Genomic DNA, 7,486 nt, shown 5'->3' on the forward strand with positions numbered 1-7,486 from the left:
CCTAATTGGCTTCAAATACCGTCAGTATTTGCAAAAAAAAAAACTTGTCTTTAATACAATCACCCCGAGACCGCGTCATTACCTCTCCTTTTCCGCTAGAAGTCAATGAACCGAGGTTGGGCCGTAAGGGAAAGGACAGGTAAGACGACAGAGGTTCCCTAATCTGGCCCGTAATAAGGGAACTACATGTCAACGGCTCCTATGGTATAAGAAAGGACCTCAGAATACGCGACCCTCCCCACCCCGACTTGTCGCAATACCCAAACAGGAAAAATGATCACCCCTGTTACATCCCCTGTATCAGCCGCCCAAAAACGGGAGTTATGAAACTACCCCTCATTTCCGGTTGTGAGAGATGGGTCGATTTACGCCCTTACCACAAGTTTCTATGTCCCTAGTCGTCTCCCACAAAACCCCTGTCTTTTCTGATTAAGTACTCAGGCCGTAGGAAGTTACGTAGGACCCAGAATGATGTTTTACAAGGTTAACTGACTAGTCCAAGGTGAATCATCGAAATTAACCCCGTAGTAGTTGAAAAGCAGGATGCATCGATAGAAAAGAAATGTTTAGCCATGTTCGTCTCTCAGCAAAATGCCTGTGTAGTACCATGTTGACAACTCACAGTACCCTTTGTAAATGTAAAACTCTAGAGAACGGCATATCTTTGCCAGGTTCGTCTCACGAAGGTGGGTCACCATCAGATGAACTGTCGTGACTGTAATAAATAATTGTGAAGGAAAGTCATAGTAGATCCAACAGGCCCGTCACCGGTCATTCATATGCCAGTTGTGAACACTAATATAACGGGCATTTTCATTCTTTGCCTGGAGCTGGGAGAGAAATAGACTTTTTGATTATCTTCATCTGCAAATTCTCTAAAGACTGTCTTTTCAAACTTGTTTAAGGGTACTGCCGTTGGAGGAGAGAAGGACCGGATGTGGGAGCACGAGGCCTGACTGCAGACTAAGGAACACCTGCGACATTAGCCAAGGCGAGACCACGACAGAAAAGAGCTGCAGGACGAGGCACTGTTTTCGACAACATGAGAAGAAAGGGCCGACCTGATGCCCCTGCTCGATGTCCAGTGTTTGCCGACAAGTCCCCGCTCTCTGAATTCGGTCACACGCCCGCCTATCTGAAGTCTCTCGTTCCCCTAGTCTGTTCCTAATTTGGCCTTGCTCCATCCCCCTTTTTCTCCGACCTACCCTATGGACTGTTTTGTACGCTCTTCTTCCATCTAAACTTTCTTTTTTTTTTTTTTTTTTTTTTTTGAAAACCTTTATTGTACAGAGGGAGCTCACAAATACGGGCCTACAACCCACCGGGCTGGCCACCACAGAGCAGAATGTCAGGAGCAATGCACAGAGTATCACAGTATACAAAGGCAAAGAAACAGGAGAAATAACAAGCATCCTAGAGCAGCCACAGGAGCAAAGAATTAGAAAGGTAGTTTTCGTAGTTTTTAAAGGACGGGTTAGGGAGTTCAGGAGTATGGCGGGCCGAGAGACAAACCAGAGGGGTGGGGCCGCGGCGGGCAGCAACACAGCGATCGTAAAAAAAAAAACCAGGAGAAACAAATACGAAATAGGCATACCAATAAGCACCGGTCAAAACAACGGACATGAGGAAAGGCCACCGCACACATCGTCCAATGCCCGCCCACCGCAGCCACCACCCGCCCCACCGAACAGCACAGAAAAGGGCCCAAATACAAAAACAATACGAAACGTACCCCCAAGAAAAGAAGAGAACCCCACGAAAGGGGGGGTGGGAAAGGGAAAGGGGAAGAAGGAAAAGAAAGGGACTCTTACCCAAACACCCGCCCCCGGGCGACGAAACAGGAAAACATAAACCCGGTACAGAATAAACATAAAAAATAAAGAAGACACACCCAGCAAATCACAATCATCGTGATACCGGAAGAATACCCCAGAAAGACACCAGGGGGACAGACGAGAAGACAGAGCCCCGAAAGAGGGGATACACAAGGGCCATAGAACCAAAAAGGGAGAAAAAGGGAGGAAAAAGACCCCCCAAAAACAGCAACAGACCCCCCCACCCACCCCACAAGCCCACCCTACACCCCTGCAGAAGGCTACGGCCAACCCCCCAGCAGCGTGCCTGTCGCCCTAAATAGAACCCGAAATATAGAAGAAAGAAACAAGGTAGAAACAAAGGCAAAAAAGAAGGGCCAAGGAAAGAAGGGAACATTACGCACGGGAGAGGGCGAAAAAACAGTATTATCTGCAACCATCCCACCACCTGTAAAAAGGGAAGAGGCAGAGCCCACGGGAAGTTAACGATATGAGGATAAGTTTCAGGAGTCCCATGAAGTTACGCAACATCACAACAGCACATGTCGGTCATAGATCAGAAACGAGACAACCGCATATAAGAAGTCATTTCAGCCCTGTCCACTTTTGTCCAAAGTTGTAATCATCCAAACAAACAAAGTCCAAACGACGAGGGCCACAGGGTTCAGGAGTAAATCCAGCGGCAGTCCTGAGAAGAAACGTGAAAGAAAATACGGAGGATACAGAAAAGTTACGGTACAACCGTCGCACCGCAGGCACAGTTCTAAGGACAGGTCCAACGAGGCAAGCCCAGCTGGGTCGGCACAGGCGCCCCGGCCGGGGAGCCGACGCGATGAGAAACAGAAAGGATCATCGAGGCCTGGACAGGATGCAAACGGACCGCAGACCAGCGGCCGAGGCAACAAAGCAGGACGACGAAGGGCGCCGGAGAGTCTCCAACCCAAGGATGCGATCTCCGCCGGAGGCACAGAGACCAGGAGCACACTAGCCGTACCCTGCAACGAGGAAGCCAAATCCGACGACGGGGGCCCGCACAAATCGAAAAATGGGTCCGTCTCCACAGGGGAAACAGGCGCAGCCACGGAAGTCCGCCAGGAGTATAGTGCATCCAGGACAACTTGAAGTGCAGGAAACCCTTCACAAGATCCGACATCCGGGCCATGTGGCGGGCCCCCAGTGCTCGCCCAGGCCCGGCAGAGACTCCCAGGGTCGGCCGCCATCTTAGAAGCCCAGCAAGCCCTCGGTCGTCGGGGGCCCCGGCCGGGGCAACACCAAAGCAGAAGGAGGTCAGCCGAACTGCGGCAGGGCGCCCCAAGGCAGGAAGGAGACCCACCAGAAGAAGGATGTTCGTCGGCCCCCTCGTGCCGCCGGCCCCGCTCTCCGAGCCCGGGCGGAAAATCCAAAATGGCCGGGCCGGGGAACAAAGGGGGGACCAAGCCGGATAAATGAGGAGGCTCCCCCGCAGGAGGCAGCGTCCGCACCCCAAGGCCCAGGCCAGTCGGGTCTGCCAACGGGCACAGCCGGCCTATTCGCACATCAGCCCCCGCAACCAGATCCACAGCGCCAGCAAGGGTCGACCATCGCGCTCCGTCACGTCCCGGAGCAGCAGGGAGGTCCAGGCCAGTCCGCCCCGGAGGCTCCGAGCGGGACCACCGCACAGGATCGACAGCACCCAGGATCACCGGAGCAACGGGTAAGTGTCCGCAAAGTGTCTGCAACACCGAAACACAGCAACGAGGGCTTCCCGGGGCAGGAGAAATGCAGGATAAACGAAGAAAACAGGCGGTTGAACGGACCATCTGAACTTTCTGACAATCACCTCAAAGGACACAGGGCGAAAGGGACCTTTCCGACCAGAAACGCGAGGAAAGGGTCGTGCCCTGCAACGCAGAACTTAGAATAGAGCTGGACCCGTAGCTCCATCGCCGGTGCTCCACAGCGCCAACGAAAGACCACAAAGAATAATGAGAACTCGTTAACTTCGAACATTTGACATCCTCAATCACCGTTTCTGCTATGCCTCATTTCTCTCCCAGCCGCCATTGTATTGATCCTGCTCCAATCCGAATCTGAGATATGTAATAACCTGCCAGTTCACGTTATGATATGTACTTGCTGCTCTCGCTACAGAACCGTTTTTTGTATTACATTCCTATGACTTTCCTGCTGAACAAGTTTATCAAAGTTTATCCAATAGGTCCACCTCCTAAAAACTAGAAATCTCAAAATGTATTGTTTACAACTCTTTCATCTAGGGTTCCTACCGTTTTCTTTCTCATGCCCACCGCAATAGAACCAAGTAGAAAATGAACCAGCAAGATGTCTTGAATATGTTAAAGGGAGGACTGTTGAAAATTAGTACGTTTTGGTGAACATTATCCGCGCCATCTTGCCTCTTCCCCTGATGCCACACTTTTGTCGTGCGCACCCGCCATTTTAAGACGCCCCGATCAGAACGAACCCTTTTGCATGCCGCTGGCCCCTGACATAGCCCTTCGCCTTCACTAAGCCCGCACGCTGACCACCCCCCCTGCTTGCACCTGCCTTGAATCATAAACCCCTCTTCGGCGCTGCTCTGCCCCAGGCCCTCATCCTGTTCCCAGCGCGACACCTCCCTTCTTCCCTTTCATGATCCCCGGCCCTTAGATGCAAACCCCCTTTTCCCCGTGTGCCCGTTTGTCTTCCCCGTTCCCAGGCCGACACCCAGCTCTGCCGATACTATCCCTTGCCCCTCCCCGTACAATAGAAAGCTTCCCTCCTCAAAGGACCCCCGAGTTGATCAAAGTCCCCCCACCCCATGAGATCCGATCGAACCCCGCATTCCATGAATTGGCGGAATATCCAGCTGCGCGATAGTCATCACCTGCTGTGACCAGGGTGGGGATTTCTACTGTAGATATGTGTGGGAACGGGCCCGAAGGGGGATTCCGGGAATGTCTTTTCGTACATCAAAGCTTTATCATATGTATGTAAACTGTAATAAAAACCACAAACACTGTATATAAGGGGCCATGCCCCAAAACGTAAGTTAGAGCACCTCAGAACGATACCTTCTGTCCGTTTTGCTGTGTTCTCCTCCGGAGAGAATAAAAACCTTGTTTCCTGCTTTCCAGTCTCCAGCGCCTGCCTCTTCATTGATTAAATAACTAGAGGGTCACAGAGGCAATACCGCCGGGCAAATATCGATTGTCCCCGACCCGACTCAGGTTTCAACACCAGTCAGGCAGAACACTATGCTAAGCACAGATTTTTTGCCGAGGATGGATGAGTGAAATGATGGATGGAAGGATGCATGGTGGATAGGTTGGCAAATGGTTCAATATGTTTGGATATAGATGGGCACACAGATGGAAGGACAGAATGAATGGTCAAAGACTGAATGATAGATAAAAGAATGATTACACCTTGAAGCACCCATTATCTTAACATTTCCTATACATTGACTTTCACGTTTATATGAGTCATTGTCTCTATATAATGTGTGTGTGATGTAACGCACTACAACACCCTGCCCTACATACTTGGGATGAGTAACACTATAAAAGAAATTAAATACACATGAGAGACGGTCTATGTGAAGATGAGGGACACCATTGGAGGGTGGTAACAAGGCCAGACTGACCGGACCAGGCATCGGGTGTTTCCCTGGGAGGCTGGATAGGTGGGGCGGTTTTATTACTGGGGGCTGGTACTGCAAAGTTCCTTGTATATCTAGTAGTTTTCAATCAACAATAAAAGTTGCCTCACGTATATTCAGGTGTGGTTCACCATTGTCTAGTGACTAATGCACCTGCTGGAGCGAGATGCGAGTTTTGAATCGTCTAAGGTAACAAGCTGCGGGCATACTGAAAAACTGTGATGAGCACGATTGTCTCAACCTAATATAAACTTATTTTGACGTGTACTTAAGTGGTTGTCTATTTACCTGCTTATATACTATTGCACGACTTCCTCTGACGTGTCTGTAAAACGTACCTTTTGTCCCAAAGTTTTTTCCTAAATTTTGACCTCCTGTCTTGAATTTTCTTCCTTAATTTTTACCCTTTGTCCTGAATTTTTACACTCACTGTCCTGAAGTTGCACCCATTCCAGTTGGTCACCCTAAACCTCTCTCGTGCCTGGCCTGGTTTCATTCAAACCTCTCTTATCATCCTCACTCCACTTAAACCAATGTCTGGTGGAAGCCGGAGACTGCGCTCCACTTTCTGTTGTCTGTTCCCTTAGCACTCACTACCATTATCGTTGAGACACAAGCAACCATGTCACCTCTCGGAGGAGGAATCCTAGCCCTCCTCATCTCCTACAACTCTACCCTTGTCACCCCAAGTCCGCTAGACCTTACTGAAGAGGAAATCCTAGCCATCCTCCTTTCCCACAACCTTGCCCCAGTAACTCCTAGTCCACAAGACGTGAATGCCGAACATGCCATCCGCACAAATCAAACCCAATAGATCAGCTACCTTCGGCAACAGAAGCGTAGTGGATAGCAAACTAGCACCAGTACCACTGTCCGCCAAATCGCACGACACTCTCTCCAACCCCCTTTATCTGACCTCCTAATTAACGGCCTGTGACGGGGTGGGTCCCTTGGGGCCCCTAGAGGGGGTCAGACTACGGACTGGTGGTCCGACCCCGCTATTTCACATGACTCCGTTCCCTCTCTACAGCAGCCTGGCCGTGACACAGAGGAGGACTGGCGGACTGGAGAACCAGAGTACTGGTGGCCGACCTCGGACGGTAGCGAACCCTGTACCTTTAAGGATTGGGATCCCTCACTGGAAGCCCGACCCCTTGAGAATGACGCGCCGGCGTCAAAAGAAGCCTGGATCAAGGAAGCGACGGACGGCGTTTACCGAGAGGCGAGGAGAGAAGGCGATTATCGAGTGAGCAGTGGCAGCGAGGAGCCGGAGACCAACCCGAGGAACGGAGAGGAAACGGAGAAGCCAGGAGGCCAACGGAACTACGAGCCGACCCGCCACGCTCCCACGGGAGGAGCGTGGCTCCAACAGGTACGGGGCCGTGTGGCTGGTTGGTTGGGAAACCGAGTCCCGCCTTTTGTAGAGTAACTGTACAGACCCGTGTTAAGCTCATCCCTTGATTTTCCAATACTCACGAGCACTTCCCCACGACCCTCGCTCTGTATATATAAGCACCTGTCACGGGTTCCCCTCACTCCCGGTCCCTCACTTGTAGTCCCCATACTCGGTCCTAATACGTCCTTTGTCTTCTTCTTTGTATACGGAGACACCTGGCCCTGAGGACGATCGGAACCACCACCCGAGGCAAACTGGATCCTCCCCGCACCACGGCATATGATCCAGCCGCGTTTGCCAGGGAACGCATCACCAGCAGGAGGAGAAAGACATATACCCAAATAAAGCCTTCACTGAAAAGTCTTAATAAGTTCTCTGCCTCTCCTTCATTTGAGCGGCCGTCTAGGATAGAATCGGTTAGCACCAACCCCGAGTCCCCACTCACCCCGGGACACGGCCCCTCAGCAGTTAAGCCTTCACTGACCACCTCATGGAAATTATCACAGCCAAGGTTTCCTCCAACTCTAAAGACATTTTCCTTGGTGACTTCAACCTGCAATGGAACGACCCCAAGGATCCTCATGTCAATGCCATCAAAGACCTCCTGGCCGACCAAGCTCTAACCCAAGCCTGCACACT

This window comes from Lissotriton helveticus, chromosome 7, assembly GCF_964261635.1.
Source record: "Lissotriton helveticus chromosome 7, aLisHel1.1, whole genome shotgun sequence".
NCBI classification, from domain to species: Eukaryota; Metazoa; Chordata; class Amphibia; order Caudata; family Salamandridae; genus Lissotriton; species Lissotriton helveticus.